This window comes from Perca fluviatilis, chromosome 21, assembly GCF_010015445.1.
Source record: "Perca fluviatilis chromosome 21, GENO_Pfluv_1.0, whole genome shotgun sequence".
Taxonomy (NCBI): domain Eukaryota; kingdom Metazoa; phylum Chordata; class Actinopteri; order Perciformes; family Percidae; genus Perca; species Perca fluviatilis.
In genome coordinates, this window is record NC_053132.1 from 11354604 (window position 1) to 11372767 (window position 18164).

Here is an 18164-nt window from a genome sequence, read left to right on the forward strand (position 1 = left end):
TTGCACCACGCCTTGCACACTCAGAACTATGATTGACTGTGCTCCTCTGTGCTTGCTCCTTTGGAACAAACCCACCCCATAACAATCCCATATAACCGTTTACTGAGATCGATTAACATAAACAAAAGAGGTGCTATACTCAACAACCTAATTGGAATTAAAACAACCACTGCACTGACAGAACAGAATAGGAAAATCAAATGTGGACTATTAAACATTAGATCTCTGTCTTCTAAAGCAGTATTGGTAAACAAATTGATATCAGATAACCAAATTGATTTATTTTTTTCTCACCGAAACACGGCTTAGCCACGATGAATACGTTAGTCTAAATGAAGCCACTCCTCCCAGTCATAATAATACTCAAATTGCACGAGGCTCAGGCCGAGGAGGGGGAGTTGCAGCCATATTCGACTCAAGCCTGTTAATTAATCCTAAACCTAAACTAAATTATAACTCGTTTGAAAGCCTTGTTCTTAATCTTCAACACCCAACGTGGAAAACGGTACAGCCAATTATACTTGTTGTTGTTTACCGCCCACCAGGTCCGTATTCTGAATTTTTATCTGAATTCTCTGAGTTCTTATCAAGCATAGTCCTTCAATCAGACAAAGTACTTATTGTAGGTGATTTTAATATCCATGTGGACGATGACAGCAATAGCCTTAGTACTGCTTTCAATTCACTACTAGATTCAATTGGTTTCAGTCATAATGTGCATGAGGCCACGCACCGTTTTAACCACACCCTCGACCTTGTGCTAGAATATGGAATCAAAATTGAAGATTTAATAGTATTTCCGCAGAATCCTTTATTAGCAGATCATTTTTTAATGACTTTCGAATTCCTATTACCAGACCATAAGAAATTAAATAAGAGTTTCTACACTAGATGCCTATCTGACAGTGCTATAACTAAATTTAAGGAAGATATTCCAACAGCACTTAACTCAATGTCGTGCCTTAATATAACAGAGGACCTTTATGTTAACTTTAGTCCCTCCCAAATTGATAACTTCGTAGACGCTGCTACGGCCTGCCTACGGACAACTTTAGACTTGGTCGCACCTCTCAAAAAGAAGACGAAGCACAGGAAATTAGCACCTTGGTATAACTCCCAAACTCGCAAATTAAAACAAATCTCACAAAAACTTGAAAGTAAATGGCGTTCCACTAAACTGGAAGAATCTCGTGTGGATTGGCAAGATAGTCTGAAAACCTATAGGAAGGCCCTCAGAATTGCCAGATCAGACTATTACTCAACACTAATAGAAGAAAATAAGAACAACCCAAGGTTTCTTTTCAGCACTGTAGCCAGGCTGACAGAGAGTCAGAGCTCTACTGAGCCATCTATTCCTGTAGCTCTGAGTAGTGAGGACTTCATGACCTTCTTTAATGATAAAATTATAACAATTAGAGATAAAATTCATCACCTTTCGCCCTCAACTTCTAACAGCTCACCATTGGGCGCAGGAGGACTGGAGAGAACGATAAGACCTGATACATACTTAAGCTGCTTTTATCCTATGGACCTTCAACAATTAAACACTTCAACACTCAATTAACTTTCACTGTTACGCAGACGACACCCAATTATATCTGTCAATTAAGCCAGACGAAAGTGGTCAGTTAGCTAAACTTCAAGCGTGTATTAAAGATATAAAATCCTGGATGACCCACAATTTCCTGATGTTAAACTCAAACAAAACTGAAGTTATTGGGATGGGACCAAAGCACCTCCGAACTTCATTATCTAAAAATATAGCTATTCTGGATGGTATTGCCCTGGCCTACAGCACTACTGTCAGAAGTTTAGGAGTTATTTTCGATCAGGATATATCCTTCAATGCCCACTTAAAACAAACCTCAAGAACAGCCTTTTTCCATCTTCGTAACATTGCCAAAATTAGGAATATCCTGTCTCAAAATGATGCTGAAAAACTAGTCCATGCATTCGTTACTTCTAGACTAGACTACTGCAATTCCTTACTATCAGGTTGCTCAAATAAGTCCCTTAAGACTCTCCAGCTGATCCAGAATGCTGCAAACTGAAAACCCTCCTCTTTGATAAAGCTTATAGTTAAGGAGTGAGGAGTTTCAGCGTCCGCCTAACCGGCACATCTGCTCCTCTTCGTAGTCATCAGTTTTATTTATCATATAATCAATAATATAGCAAGAGTAGAGGGAGGGAGGCCAGTACAGCCCGATCCGGTTGGGGAGAGTTCTAGCCCTCTAGGCACCTCTCTTTTACCTGCCTCTCTTAGTTATGCTATTATAATTCTAGACTACCGGGGAAGTTCCTTCCTTCCTATGACACACTGAGCTGCTCTCTCATCACTGTTTTCACTTGTTTCCTTTTGTGTGCATCCTTGTCCCAGAAATGCTTGTTACTAACATAGCTCTGGGGAGTTTATTCCCCGGAGTCCTTATGTTTCTTCCTCTGCAATTCCCGGCCGTATCCGCCGCATCCACCCATGCTCTGCAGCGCCACGTTACATCCCGCAATGCCCTGCTGTGATGTTCATACGCACAGAGTAGTCAGGATCCGGTATAGGAGACTGCACTACTCAGTATGACACGATGTGCCCTGCTATGACATGAACTTCCACGATGACCTTCAAAGTCACTGATCCATTATCTTTAATGTGACTATTATTTGCCACTGTTCATCACACCCCCAACCGGCCCTGTCAGACACCGCCTACCAAGAGTCTGGGTCTGCCGAGGTTTCTTCCTAAAAGGGAGTTTTTCCTTGCCACTGTCGCAATAGCCACTGCTAATGCTTGCTCTTGAGGGAATTACTGTAATTGTTGGGGTTTTGGAATTTACAGAGTGTGGTCTAGACCTACTCTATCTGTAAAGTGTCTCGAGATAACTCTTGTTTTGATTTGATACTATAAATAAAATTGAATTGAACTACACTAGAAATTAAATTGTTAAAACAGTTTTGCTAGACCTTTAATATTTGTGGATCAAAAAAAGATCAGGCTGAGGGCAGCACAAAAGGAAAAGTCAGTTGTGTTTTGTAAGCCACAGTGGCAGGACACAAAAGCAAAGTCATGCCTGGACAACACTGTAGTGTCCAAAGGATGTACTACTACTAGGATGTACACTACCTTTTGCTAAAACTCTCATAATCCAATGCCACTTTGCGCCAGAGATGACGGACATATAAATTGCAGTTCTAAAACACTACACTTGTCAGTGATGATGCAATAGGATGATTAATAAGTGTCCAAAATCGCAATGTTCTAACACAAGAGAGCCCTATTGAGTGTTTGTCATGAAGGGATCCAAGGGAGCAATTTGAGACAACGCTCATGACCTCAAATATAAAGGACATGAGCAAAGCAAGAAACCATCATTTTTAGATTGATCATTAAGCTTCCACTGGAGAAAATGAAGCACCTGAAGGACAGGACAAAAAAAATGCTCAAGATGTTTACGGAAGTCAATCATTTAATGCCAACTTGAGCTGTCATCAATCTCAAGCATTTATTTACCAAAACAATTTATCAAGCTAAACAACAATAAAAAGAAACATATAATAAGGATATCTATCACAGTGTCCAGACGCTGCAGATTTCCAAAAACCTGCCTATATATCCATCTTAAGCTCGAGGGCAAATGAGGCAGAATCTTAGCGGAAATGAAAAAGTGGTGATTAGAGGGCAGGGCCAGATCCATCATACGCAGCTCTGTAGCTTGCATCTCTCTGATAATTCATCTCACTTTAACGCCTGACAGCAAAGAAGCAGAAATTGATGTTTGCTCTAGTAGTAAAGGGTTGCCCCATAAACAGAGCATTGTTTTAAGCCTTTAATTAAGCCAGTGGGGAAATGGCGCGTTGGTCTCCAGAGAAATGTAGACTGAGAGCCTCAACCTGTCTCTGGAGGAGAGAAAACTGACACAGGCGCATAGAAAAAAAAATTAGGAGGAGGGGGAATGACCAAAAGGGACAGAAATGACTCCCTCTTTCTCTCTATTAGCTTTAGGCCTGATGAAATATGAATTTGCTGCCTCATTACAACGGAAATTACACAAGCACACAGAAAACCTCCATATGCCATTTAATCCGAGAGGTATGAAGACACTCCTCATATGCAAACACAAGTCAAGGAGGCTTTGAGTGTGAGAAGCATTGAGTGTATGCTGATGAGTTTTGCTGGCAGAGGCAACAATAGCACACAATGAGATCTCAATTTGTATTCTCTTTAAATTTGCCTCTTCTCTTCTGAGGAGAATTCAACTAAAATGTGAAACAGCATCAATAGTCCCTGATAGAAAGAAAAAAACAGGAGAACACAGCATAAGAAATGTATAAAATAAAAATTCAAAAACTATCCATGGATCAATTTTTTAAATGCCAGAGGACCTCTGTCTCGGTCTCTTCTGTTGTTTTATTTGCTGTAGAATACACAAACATAAACCTGTTTTTTTGTAACAGTCGATTTATATATTTTCTAACTAGAGCTCACTCATAAAACAACTTATTTGTCACTTAATAGATATCATGATATGGCAAATGGATGCAGAATTACGGTCAAATTTAAATGTTCTAACGTGTTCAAAGCAATTAACTGTGTATATTTGATTTGCATGCTGTAGTTGTTTTACAGGAGCAATAATGACTGGATGTCATTGCTCTAAAATCACCGTATAGTGTATTGTGTCTTATTGCTTCTGTACCAGAGGGGTATGAGCCCACCTCCTTTGTCTCTACACACCACGCACACAAACACTGCAGGCAAAGAACAGAGAGGCTGGAAAGGCAGCGGCACTTGAGCACTTTTCACACTGGCCTGTGAAAGGGAGGCAGAGCTGACACATGCGAGGCACTTGGCCACTGCTGCAGGATTCAACAGCGAGCCCACTTGGCTCCAACACCAGGCCAACAAGGTGTCAGGCAGGCGGGTCAGCCAATGGAAACGAATAGAGGACCTGTTCAAGGCCAGCTGAAACCATTCACACTTCATTTTCTACTTTAACAGCATTTGGGGTAATGCATTATGACTCCCAGAAAAACACTTCAGAATACATAGGGATAAATAATAACCATGGAAAAAACCTGGGCAGCCAACCATGAAAGTGACCCGTTATGCCATTTATTCAGACAGCATCCAACTTAGACAAGCTCGAGGAAGCACTTTCACACTCTGATACATCAAAGCATTATACTTCCTTGAACAGACACCTTAATTTACAAAGGAAACCCTTTTGAGCCAAGGCCACTTTCTCTCAAAAGAAAGGAAATAGATGTTACTGACCATTGCTTGAATGGTGTGGCAGATTATGTGGATGGACTAGAGCATGAGGGGGATTTTGTAAGTCAATAGTGTATTGATGTCCAATGTCCAGATGGTTAATAAAGGTCAACTTAAAATATTGTGGTTGGAGTCGTCCTACACAGAGTTGGCGATACCAAATTTGCTAAAGGACTCCGCAGTTATGAGAACTCGGGGAAATTGAAACAACACAAGGTGAATGGACTGGAGATGGAACCCTCAAGGTTGATAACTTTTTTTGGACAGTCTAAGAGCCATCTTTGAACATACGTTTGATGAAAAGACCAAAAGACTGCAGCAGATGACCGAACCCCCAACTGCTACTCACTCTGACATCTCTCCATTAGTGTGTATAGCATGTATAGGTCCTGAGCATGTTTGTAATTCAGGCCCGTGTTTAATTGTTGTTAACTGTACTAACAGAGTGAAAATTGTGAATTTCCCCTCGAGGGATAAATGAAGGCATTCTTCTTCTTTATTTCTTGGGGGATTTCTGGCAGGCATATAACGATGATTGGCAAAATGATAAAAAAAGGCTTTGTCTACAATAGAAGATGCACACGTTTGGTGTGTTTTCTTCTCCGTTCCACCTCAGCTGAGGGCAAAAGTCTGTTTACTTTTTGTCATATTTCAGCTTTCATATATTGTAATATTTTTGTCCGATGTCCTTGCTATTTTAACTGTACTTGATAGTGACAGAGATTGAATAGCAGCAAAGAATGGAGGACTGGGTCTGCATCATGTTTAGCATACATGCAGAGGGACAAGGACATCCAATAGGAGTCCCCTGAGGGCTTGGTTTTGAGGTAATGAAATCAATAGAGGAGAGTGACTCCAGTGACTTGTCCGCTGCCACTAGTTTATCTATCTGAGAAACCGTTTGCTTACACAAGCACATCGCTGAGCAGATTCCAATAAAAGAAAACAGCAAAGCCCAATCCAACCCCACATACAGTAGACCTGACCTCCCAGAGGAGTTCTACCAATTAAACAAATTCCATTAACCTAGGTTCAAACATAAAACATTTGCCAAGCACTGTGATGTTCCAAGGTCAAATCTTTCCAAACATTATTCAGCTTTTTCCTGTGTCAAACCTGGAGCCTGTCGCCGACTGGCAGAGCAATAACAAGGCTGTGAAGCAGATGTGTTACTGTCACTCCCACTACCAACAAGAAGCCAATCTCATAAAACTGCGTTGTGAGTGTGAGTGCAGTGTTCAGCACCATGAAGATGCAGGCAGTCTGTGAAGAAGAAGGGGTATTTTATGTCACGTTGTAGAGAAGCGAGATGGGCGTGGGGATATACAAAGAATAACAAAACTTTCTGTAATTCACTTGTCATAAAGGGCTCGGCTGAGAGAGCTGTGATGCAGTGAGAGAGCGATAAACAAGGAAAGGAGGTCTAATGGATTTTAGTTTGAAGAGACTCAGCTGTAATTCACAGTCACATCTCCTTTTTCTTTCTCTATACATGTTTTATCACTTTCTTCGTTTGAGCATGTCCTGCTGACTGAATTGTGTAAGCAGTCGAAGCTGTCAATCAAATATACATATACATTTTTTTACCAGTATCTTGAGGGCAGAAATGGTATTTAGAATAAGAGAAACAATCCAACATTATTATTTTCTTCTGCTTCTTTTCTTCCACCCTTTTATAAGGAACATATAAATCACAAAGCTGGAGCTTGACTCTAATGATTTTATTATGTTAAAATTATCTTATATAAATCTAGATCTACAATTTGACTACTAGGCTGGCATTTTGAGGAATATGACAATATTCATTTGACCATGCTGTATTCTGTGTATAAATTTGTTCCAGCACCTTAGTGAAGCAGATTTACAACACACTGGGTGAAATATACAGTTTTCAAAAAAACAACCCTAATTGTTGTTTTACATATGAACCATTATAACAAATGGAAAATCAGCAGATGTTTTATATTTTATACACATCTTCATGTGATTTAGAATGATATATGGAATAGATGTTGTTGGATTTAATGATTTGTGACAATATTTCAATGAAAAAAAAAAATCGAATAATAAGGAATGATATTTTTCAATGGTCTTTTGTTCTGCACTTTAAAGAGAAAAGTCCAATAAATATATTTTGGAAAAATGATAAGGAATGATCCAATAGAGAAAGAAAATCTTAATAACAATTAAGAATCGACAGGGAAATACAACTAATGAGAAACATAATATTTAATAACAATAACAATGTGGCATAAACGAGCTGCAATGACTGAACTATTAAAAAGACGATGGCCCAGATTTGTTAGTACAAGAAATCTTGCTTTTACTACACAATGACTGCACCGTGGTTCCATCACCCAAAATGCTTGTTAGCGGGCGCCAGTGTAGCTCACCTGGCAGAGTGTGCGTCCATATACACAGGCTCAGTCCTCGGCGCAGCGGCCGCAGGTTCGATTCCGACCTGCGGCCCTTTGCTGCATGTCATTCCCCCTCTCTCTCCCCTTACATGTCTAAGATGTCCTGTCAGCTGTTTTTTTGCCAAAAAAATAATCTTAAAAAAAAATAAATAAGCCTGTTAACCCCCCTCGGCTCCAAGTTACTGAATTCTAGTTTACATGAATCCTCAATAAAATTATAATACATATCGACTCCACAAGGTTCTGAATGAATAATCAGATGTTGCCAGTCTTAACCGTACAATATGCTTTACAGGCTGTGTGTTGTTTAATGGTTGGTTCACTGGTAAATAAAAAAGGTATAAGAAAACAAAAATCAAACTCAAATCATTAAATGCTAAAACACACCGTAGCAGCAGCTGCTGTCTGGAGAGCTGCAGCTCATTACCATGGTACCTGCGGCTTAAAGCAGAACCAGAGGTTTCCCTGTGACAGAGTGAAGGCGAGCAAGGATTCTGAAAACCTCCAATCAGGCATATAATACAGCTCCACTTTAACATGATCAAGGTTTCACTTAGAGTGTTATTTCCCTCCTTTATTTTGTAGAGTTCTACATTCTAGAGATGGAACCCTCAAGGTTGATAATACATGACGAGCATCCCTCTATGAAAACACCAAGCATGCAGACTGGCAAGTCTCATAAAACACATCCTCTTTCTCCAGACAAATGCTGGAATGCCGGGCTGCAGAGCTGTGAGGAAGAGTGCAGTCTGAACAGAGCCTTTCAAAGTTGGAGTTTAATTCTTCTGCTCCTGACAAAGAAAGTTTTGGTGAGCATATGGGCTCCACAGAAGTGAGGTCACTGACAGAACTGCTTTCACTGATGATGAGATAAAGGGATGATGCATGAACCTGCCAGATGTAGCCAAAACTGAAACTGTACTTTCTCCATTGCAACCTTCCCTCCTCCCTCTGCTCTCTCTCTCTCTCCCATGCTCCCTCCCCCTCTCGCCTAATCTCTCTACTTCTCTCTCTCTCTCTCTCTCTATGTCTGCCTGTCTCCCTCTCTCACTCACACTCTCTCCACACACACACGCAGATGCACACACGCAGAAAAGAGTAGAAAGCCAGAGAGGAGAACTGCGGCGGCACGATGGGGATATTCTGCCTGCATGGTCTCTGTCGCTAAGGCGTCCGGAGTTCAGCCACTGTGTGTGTGTGTGTGTGTGTGTGTGTGTGTGTGTGTGCCTGTGTGAGTGTGTGCATGCATGTGTGAGTGAGTGTGAGCCCCTGCCGACGCCGTGTGGAGAAAGGAAAGGGGAACAGAGGAGAGCGGGTGGAGAGGAGGAAAAGAGAGGGGGAGTGTTGACTCTGACTGGGGCTTAGAGGAACCTCACGCCACTGGATCAGAGGACGCCGATGTGCAACAACTACCCCAACTACTGCCGCTGCTAGTCTGCCTGCGTGCCGCTGCCAGCCTGTCCTGTTAACTTCTGCCATGGCATAGCCTCCTCTTCCAGCTCGCCTCTAATCCACTAAGGAAAAGGGCATGCATGGGCACAACCAGGGATCTAGGCTAACGCATCCTTTACGTCAGTAATTCACAGTCTGAGGTGAGTCGCTCTTCTCTGTTCTTGTCCTCTCCTTTATTTCACCTCTTTGTCTGCAACTGCAAGGGGGAAAGTCTGTCAAATAACCTCTGGAGGTGGGAAATCCGAGGGATTTGCTCGCTCTGTGGGACTGAGCCCGGGGATAATCCACAGGGAATGTTTTCACTGGAGATTTCGCCTTTTAGTCGGCTGATCAAATATCAAATACGTGTGGCAGATGAAAGGAGGTACATCTCAGATTGATTTTAGTTCAGCTTAGTTGCCTCTGCTGTGGTGAAGTGGTTAAGGGAGATTTCAGGCAGCGGCTGAACAAATGTGCTGGTGCTGAGTTCAAGAGACCATCAGTCAGTTTAGAAAACTTTAGACATGAAAACTGTTTATTTCATAATATGTGGGGGGAAACTCACTTCCACTGCTATCTGACATTTATCAGATCTGGCAGGTCAGTTTTCTATTTCTAAAAGGATTGTGATCCAGATTTAAGATGACTGGCTCCACAAAAACAGTGCTTGCATACAAGGTCTTGCATGATGCTGCATTTCCTCTCAGTTGTGCAGCTGAGTGAGCATTACATAAACCACAATGGTATCTTAACCAAAAGAAAAATAGCAGAATTGTTGCATGAAGCTGTTGTCCCACGTACTGAGGCAGCAGTGTTTTGCAGCACAGAGGAATAGGTAATGAGAGCTAGGCATCAGGCAGTTGGCGGCAAGGAATTTAAACTAAAGATTAATCTAGATTAATGGACTGGTGAAGTCACCATCTTCTGACATATTATTGGAGCGTGTGTGTGCGTGTGTGTGTGTGTGTGTGTGTGTGTAAGCGGAAGAGAGAATGAAAGAGAGAGAGCATGGGTTGCCTGGAACCCTCACATCTCCACTGTCCTTTAGATGCCACACAAAACGCACGTCACTCCCACTCATCTCCACAAACCTCCTCCCATCGCTCTGCCTCCCCTTCAAACCCTATCTCACATCAACGCTCTGATACAATCTCCCCTCTGCTCTATTTCACTTTGCGCAGACACTGAGAAGAGGACTGAGGGAAACAGATGAAGATAGATAGGGAGAAAGACAGAGGTATAGTGAAAGGGGAAAAGACATTGTCTGTGAGAAATAGTAGAGAGAGCATGCCAGGAGAGGATATTGAATTTTCTTTGTCTTTTTACAATTGAAGGGTATTATGTACCGACACTGAAGAGTGACATGAAAAGTACATACATGCCTACATACCAACTATACAAAATGACAGGATAGGGAAGAAAGTCGGCCGTTGTTCCAGAAAAAAGAAATGACACGCTCCCCTACATCCGTCACTGCCTAGTCTTCCTTGAGCCTATGTGCTGCATCTGTGAGAACTGGGCACAGCTATCCAGGAGTGATGGGTGTGATGGCCCACCGCTTCAAAGTCAATCTTTACTTTTAGGAATATCAGTCTGCACCTCACCCTGTAATAGTAACGTTAGAGAGAGCGCGAAGGAAGAGGTAGACTGACTGTTCTGCCACTTAATACACGCAAGAAAGGAGTGTGCATGCCACCCCTGTACACAATCACTCCAAATGCAGAGGTACATGAAGATTAAAAATGTAGAACAAAGCTTGGACAAAGCTTTTACACACAGAGATGTCATGCATCAACTAATGTAATAGAGTTGGCTTAAACAAATAGCATTTTCAGAAACTTGCACGACCCTTGTCTGTCCAAACCAAGCAAATAAGGCAGAGTGTGTGAGGGTGGGAAGAAGTGAGGGAGATTGTAGGGTTTCCAAACGAGTGGACATTCGCCTTCTGTGGCCCTGGGAAGGGTATTCATTCATCCACAAAACAAATTGCTCTCCTATAAAAGAATGACTGCTTTTGGAACAAGCCAGATGTTACCTTTCGTGTGCTAATAGGATTATTCATTCAAAGTCAGATTTTTTTTTTCCCTGGGAGCACCACAACGGCAAGCAGTTGAGGTGAATCGCGTGCGTCTGTTGTTGAAGATGGAAAGGTGTGTGTGTGTGTGTCACTTCGTACTTCTGATACTCTTTGCACACAATCCCACCTGGGTGTTGTTCTCAGTGTGCACTGGTGTATGTGTGTGTAAAGCATGTGTTCCCCACTGCTTTGCAGTAGGGGCCCAGTCTGCTGGGGCTCCGACAGGCCCAGAGGCAGAGGAACAGAGGCTGGGAGTTTTCAGTGGTAAAAGAAGAAAGTAGAGTCTAGCTATCTATACTGTATATCTATTGTTTCATTACATTTAGCTTAGCAACTAACAATTCTTTTGATTAAAAAATAATGTCTTTATGGTTTCTTCAATTAACAGTTTTGTTTATAACATAAAAAGGCCCAAGGCACCATCTTCAAATTGCTTGTTTTGTTCCAAATAACAGTCCAAACCGTGTAGATATATTTAGGTTTCAATTACATGAAAGAGGAAAAAAGCTAATTTTTATATTTGAGAAGCATGAACAAGCAAATATCTTGCACTGTTGCTTGATAAATGTCAAACAATTTCTCAATTATCAAATGTGTCAAATACGTTTCTGTGGATCGACTAATCGTTTCAGCACTAATTACTTGTAGCTTGAGGTTCTCACAAACAATATTGTTCTATTTCTTGATAGAAGTGCTTGATCTCAACAGGTGAAGGTCAGGATCAGCTGTCTTGCATGCTGGTAGGCTTAATGTGAATTTGAATTATTAAAGATTTTCGCCTTGTAAACAAAGAAAAGTTATAGTTTACATTCAGTGTAGTCTCAACAAATCGCATTGTGTGTATCCTCAAGGTTCTAACGAGTTAGTTAAGGGAATTTTCTTCCTCACAAAACATTTGCAAAGCCGATTTTTTAAGTATTTATATCCAGCATTGTTTACATCCATGTTTACCAGCTTGCAGTCTTCTTCCTTCCTGCCTTTGCAGCATATTTTGGCGTGTATCGCTTAAGTGTACCTGCCTAAGCGTGCATGTGCATCCGCATGCGTGCGCACGAGGCAACCAAAGCGAGGACCTACTTATAGAAAAACAGCTCCGTAATGCTACTAGAGGTCTAAATCTCCTGATACCAACTTGCTCTCTGTTGTGTTAACCCTAATTAGACAAGCATAGTGAGGAAGGTCTTTCAACCAGTTGAAAATAGAAAAATCTTAAAATGACAGTGTTTGTGAAGTGGCTTCATAAAGTACAGCCTCTCCCTCTCTCCCAACACTATATGGCTTTCATGATATTCAGTTGAGCTGACAAAATGATACATCTTATTGACTAGACAGGATGGCTTTTGCCATCTCTTTCCCCCTTCAGGACCTCTATTCTTGTTCATGGATCCTTCTCCATGGCTTCATCTTCCCTTTTCATCATTACCTGTCTATTTTACTCACATTCAATTCTGTTCCATTCAAGCAGAGCGAAAACTCTACATCTACATCCATGCACCTGTTTTTTCTAGTCTTTTACTCTACATTTCCATAATTGTGTGTGTGTGTGTGTGTGTGTGTGTATCGCGTGTACACACAAAGAGAACTTCTTCTCTTTGCTAGGGATGACTAGGAGGAATCTGAGAGCAGCAGGGGAGTTCTCTAGTTACCCATCAGCTTTGAAACCTCAGCGTGTCTAGAAGGCAAAGAGAGGAGGAGAGAGAAAGACAGTGAAAGCAACAAAGAGGAAGAAGATGAGAGGAAGAGAACAAAAAATGAGTAAATGAAAGAAGAGAGATATAATGTTCTGTAGAAAGAGGAGGAGGAAAGGAAAGGAGAGAGTGATCTGATGCATTCTGATTAGAGCAGGCAGCCTCTGCAGCATACATCCTTTTCTTGAGGTCTGATCTCCATCTAGCCTGCATGTTCACTGACGTATGGATTACAGGCTTACTGTGAATTTACCAAGCTCCCAGAGAACCCACCTGGGTGCAGGCGTAGCGCACAAAGTCAACTAACTACGGCGAATTAGAAAATAACAAAGAAAAGAACAATTCAGTGGGGACAAAGTGAGTAAAAAATAATAAGGCTACAATGTCCGCAGGCTACAGTTCAAGGATAAGAAGTCCTCCATGAAAACAGCAGCAGGCTGACATAACGTATACTGAGTTCTTTCATGGTGGTAATTTCTAGCATGATACACAGTGGGGATGGATACTAATGACATGTACAGTACACACACAGGCTTGGGAGGCTCAGTGAGAGGCCATTAGCTTGTATTAAGTTATTTTCTGTAACTGCAGTATCTCATGCAGTCTCTCGCACATTTTATTCAAGTGCACAAGTGAAAGCAATATAAATATAAATGTAATATGAACATATTTATGTGAAAATGTATGTAATGCACACATGGCTTTTCAAAAAATGGTTAGGATAGTCTGAGTGCTGTGAATTAACAGCTAATCTAGATTTATCCAGTCACAGTATCAGACTTAAAACGAACACTACGTTTCTGTAAATATTAATAACTATTATGATACCATATTATTACCATAACATAAATGGAACAGTAAGGCTTGACAAATTATTGTGCAGGCCAAATAATTTGGCCTCTGGCCAGTTTAGGACTATCTGGTTTCATTTCAAGCCATATTGCTATTGCCGCATCTATATTTTATTAGAAATGTATCTGACCCCAATATACAGAACTGTACTGACACTACTGCTGTAGAATCACAATGGTATTAAAATTTGACATTAACTTCTCCTCGGTTTACAATTAGCAAAAGCTCCTACTGCGCTCTCCACAACAAAGTATGTTCCTGGTGTTATTTAGTCATTACCGCAACAATACATGCTGATTCTGAGCTAAATCTTTAAAATGGTGCTTGGCAGCAGTGCAGTGGTCCATGATGACTGAGCAACAATTACTAGAGAGACAATCCCTTAAAATCCTGTCATTTCCAGTGCCATTCCATTTTACAGCATTAAGCTGCCATTAAATGACAAAGGATTTGCTGTGTTTAGTGTCGGCCTAATGCACTGTACTGCAGTTATCCCTCAACACTGACCTGTAAAGTCAATCAGTCGGATATATATATATATATATATATATATATATATATATATATATATATATATATATATATATATACCCTCACATCACACCCTGAGAGCATGGTTGTACCCAAGCTTGCTTGCATGCTGCAGCACAGAGACAGACAGAAAATAAAAACCCAACAATAAACCCACACTGTCAAATGACCTCACCAACACAAAGTAAACTACGAGCCTGGATATCTTTTTACTGCATAATCACTGTGCTCTTAAGAGGCAGATCAAAGACTTTTCAATACATTACTAAGCCACGTGTAATTATGAGGGGAAGCTGTCAGAAGACAGAAAAGGGGAAAACAAAACACAAGTAGATAAAGCTGGATTACAGTAAAGTTCGGAATTTACATGACTGTAATGATACTGCTACACTCATTTGTTCAAGCAGCATCTGAGGCTTTGCTGAGCTGTAATAATGTAAAACTGCAGCAATAGAAAAGCAGGATTTTTGCTGTTGATCATGTAGCACAAGGGCAGAGTTCAAGCTCACTTTGTTTATAATTCAAAAACCCAATACTGGCTGCTTACATTTCCCTGTGAGTTTTATTCAGTAAAAAAACACAGTTGAGCCGTCATTGGGAAGTTTGAGAAGGTGAGGACTATCAGAGGGTATATACAGTACAGGCCAAAAGTTTGGACACACCTTCTCATTCAATGTGTTTCCTTATTTTCGTGACTATTTACATTGTAGATTCTCACTGAAGGCATCAAAACTATGAATAAACACATATGGAATTATGTACTTGAAAAAAAGTATGAAATAACTGAAAACATTTGCCCTTTGCTTTTTTTGATAACTCTGCAAACCCAAGGGAACTCAATGAGCTTCATGAGGTAGACACCTGAAATGGTTTTCACTTCACAGGTGTGCCTTGTCAGGGTTAATTAGTGGAATTTTTTCCCTTATTAATAAAAAAAGCAAAGGGTGGCTACTTTGAAGAATCTAAAATATAAGACATGTTTTCAGTTATTTCACACTTTTTTGTTAAGTACATAATTCCATATGTGTTCATTCATAGTTGTGATGCCTTCAGTGAGAATCTACAATGTAAATAGTCATGAAAATAAAAAGGAAACGCATTGAATGAGAAAGTGTGTCCAAACTTTTGGCCTGTACTGTACACTACACTGTCAAAAGTATTGCCAAACATTACATCAATACAGTAGGAGATTGATGAACATCTCATTCCAAAACATGGCCATTTATATGTTACTATAATAGCATCCTCTCTTCTTAGACTGGGACACAAGGATTTGCATCCACTCAGCGACAAGAGCATTAGTGAGGTTGACCACTGAAGTTGGGTGACAAGATGTGGCTCACAGTCAGAGTTCCACTTCATCCCAAAGGTGTTGGATGGGGATGAGGTCAGGGCAATGTGCAGGCAAGTTCACACTAAAGAAAATCATTGTTTTGTGCATTGGGCACTATCATGTTTAAACAGGAAAAGAACTACCTCAAACTGCCACAAAGTCAGACAGCCCCAGACCAAAAGTGCACTAAAGTATGTGGCCATAATACAGTGTATGACTAAATAGCTTACTTAACTATACTATTTGTTCTAAGCTTCCAATCAAACAGCTAAAACATACAGTTCAGTGTGTATACACTGGGAAAAGATATAAAAACGATAATAGAAAATCTCAATGAGGGCGCCCGGATAGCTCAGTTGGTAGAGCGGTAGGGCTTTGACTCCGAACTTCGTTATTCGAATATCATTCGAATATTTAAAAAAAACTACACGTCGCGGCGACGCACGTCTCTCGGCCGTGGCTCGGTAGCGTTGCATTCCCCCCTAATTCTCAAAGAAGGCTGGCTTGCCCAGGGCCAGGCCAGCTCAGCGGCATCTTTCTCCTGTCGCGTGCTGCTGTCTTTCCTACCTACAACGGCCCCCGCACCCTGTCCCTTCTCCCCTTTCTACCTGCCTGCTCAGTGCTGCTGCACATGAGGAGAGAGCACAGAGGGGAGGGCGGGGCTGCTCCTCATTCACACAACAGAAGAGAGAGGTGACAACATTTAATGGTCAAAATAGTATTAATAAATATTCGAATATATTTGAATATTAATATTAATAAACAAACAAACTTCGAATATGATTTTTGGGCAAAAGTCACAGCCCTATAGAGCGGACACCCATATATGGAGGTTTACTCCTCGACGTAGCGGGCCCGGGTTCGACTCCGTCCTGCGGCCCTTTGCTGCATGTCATTCTCCCCCCTCTCTCCCCTTTCATGTCTTCTGCTGTCCTATCAAAATAAAAGCTGAAAATGCCCAAAAAATAATCTAAAAAAAAAAAAGAAAATGTATGAAACACCCTGTTCATAAACAAGAAAGGCTGTTTAGGCTGCGCTCGCTAATTGACATGTATAGCCATATTTCCAGCATTTAATTAATTCACCGGTTTTGTAATGCATACTATATTAATGAAATTTCCCTTCGGTGGAGCAGAAGCGATAACACAAAATTAGTCAAGCTCAAAGTTACAGCAAACATTTAATTCCCAGGTTGAATCAGAACACTAAAATTTCCACCTTTTAAGATTTTACCCACCGGCAACCAAAAGTTCAATTAGGCAACTGCCATTCACAAAACTGCCAACTCATATGTATTTTAAAATAATGCAAGTAATGGCGAACCATTTTTAAAAAAACTCAAGGTGTGTTGCATTAAATGAGCATGGGCTGTGAGCATAAAGGCCATTCCATTAAAGAGTAATGAATTGTATTACTGCAGTAATCTGGATTGTCCCTGCAGGACTCCAAAGCTTCAAACAATGGCTGAGTTAGAAGAGAAATTATTCACAAGAACCAGCCGTGCGGAATCCGGCTCTCAGGGTCATGAACAAAATGCACTTGTGTCCCTAGAAATAACCCTAATAATGACCCTTAGTGCCAGTATGACAGCCATGTGATCTGTGCTGCTAAAACAAGGTCAGATGTGAATACGTCTGATGTGTTTTGCCATGCGCACATGACCCTGTGAGGTCTGTTTTTGGTCTGTCCAAATGGGTAGAAAATACTGGGTCAGTTCACTTCACTTACTTGCCCCTAACATAAAAAAAGACCAGAGCCACCCTAAAAAGGGGCAATTGTCACAGCCTTGCATGATGAGTCATGCCGTTTTATGCAAGAGGCCAGGGGGTGGAGTTCCAGCCGGAGGTGAGATGCGAGTGCTGCTACAGTTGCCCGGGCTTGAACCCAATGGGTAACATATCAGATATGTGGAGCCAGGGACACATTATTCAGCCTGCAGTGCAGGCATGTCAAAAGGGATCACATTTAAATGAGGATATGATACAATACCATGAAACTGTATGCATCGTGGAGGCTGTGTGTAGGGAAGGGAGAGTAGAGAAAACACTGTTGCTGTTTGTGCTGACAAACCACATTCATGTCTGATGGTTTAAAACAAGGTGGCATCTTGGATTGTAATCAGATGTCATTTTGCAAATATTGAATACAATGTTTAATTTGGGCCTAGCTTATAACATAGAAGTAGTCACTGACCTCATTTGGAGAGGGGATGTGGGGTAACAGTTTAATCTCTTTTTCAAAATGTCATCCTTTGAACAAACATGGAAAGGACACGGACAGTGATAGACCAGCAAAGCCCAGCCATGCTTGTGAATAGATAATAGTCGGAAAATACACGTCACATGGTAAAAGAAAAAGAATTAGACTATCTTTGACTAAAATGATTCAAATGCTGCACAGCCAAGGTATTAATTGGAAAATTATTGTATTGGATTGTGCTATATTCAGCCTTGATTCTTCCTCTTTACATTGTTGTATGCCCCTCTGCTTTCACAGCTCAATCAACCTAATGGCAAGGGAGGTCAGGAGTCATTAAGTGATTATATGCATACGATACAAGGTGAAGATCTAT

The 18164-nt window shown here is 41.0% G+C and overlaps 2 protein-coding genes across 9 annotated transcripts in view; one reads left to right on the forward strand and one right to left on the reverse strand.

Moving 5' to 3' along the window:
• Positions 1-18164, reverse strand: part of dock1 (dedicator of cytokinesis 1) — a 190657-nt gene that overhangs the window by 71725 nt on the left and 100768 nt on the right. The gene's annotated exons all lie outside the window — the stretch shown is intronic.
• Positions 8752-18164, forward strand: part of LOC120550876 (inhibitory synaptic factor 2A) — a 37224-nt gene continuing 27811 nt past the window's right edge. For both annotated transcript variants that reach the window (XR_005637797.1, XM_039787802.1), the window contains exon 1: positions 8752-9272. The gene's annotated coding sequence lies outside the window, so the exon portion shown is untranslated. The remainder of the gene's footprint in view (positions 9273-18164) is intronic.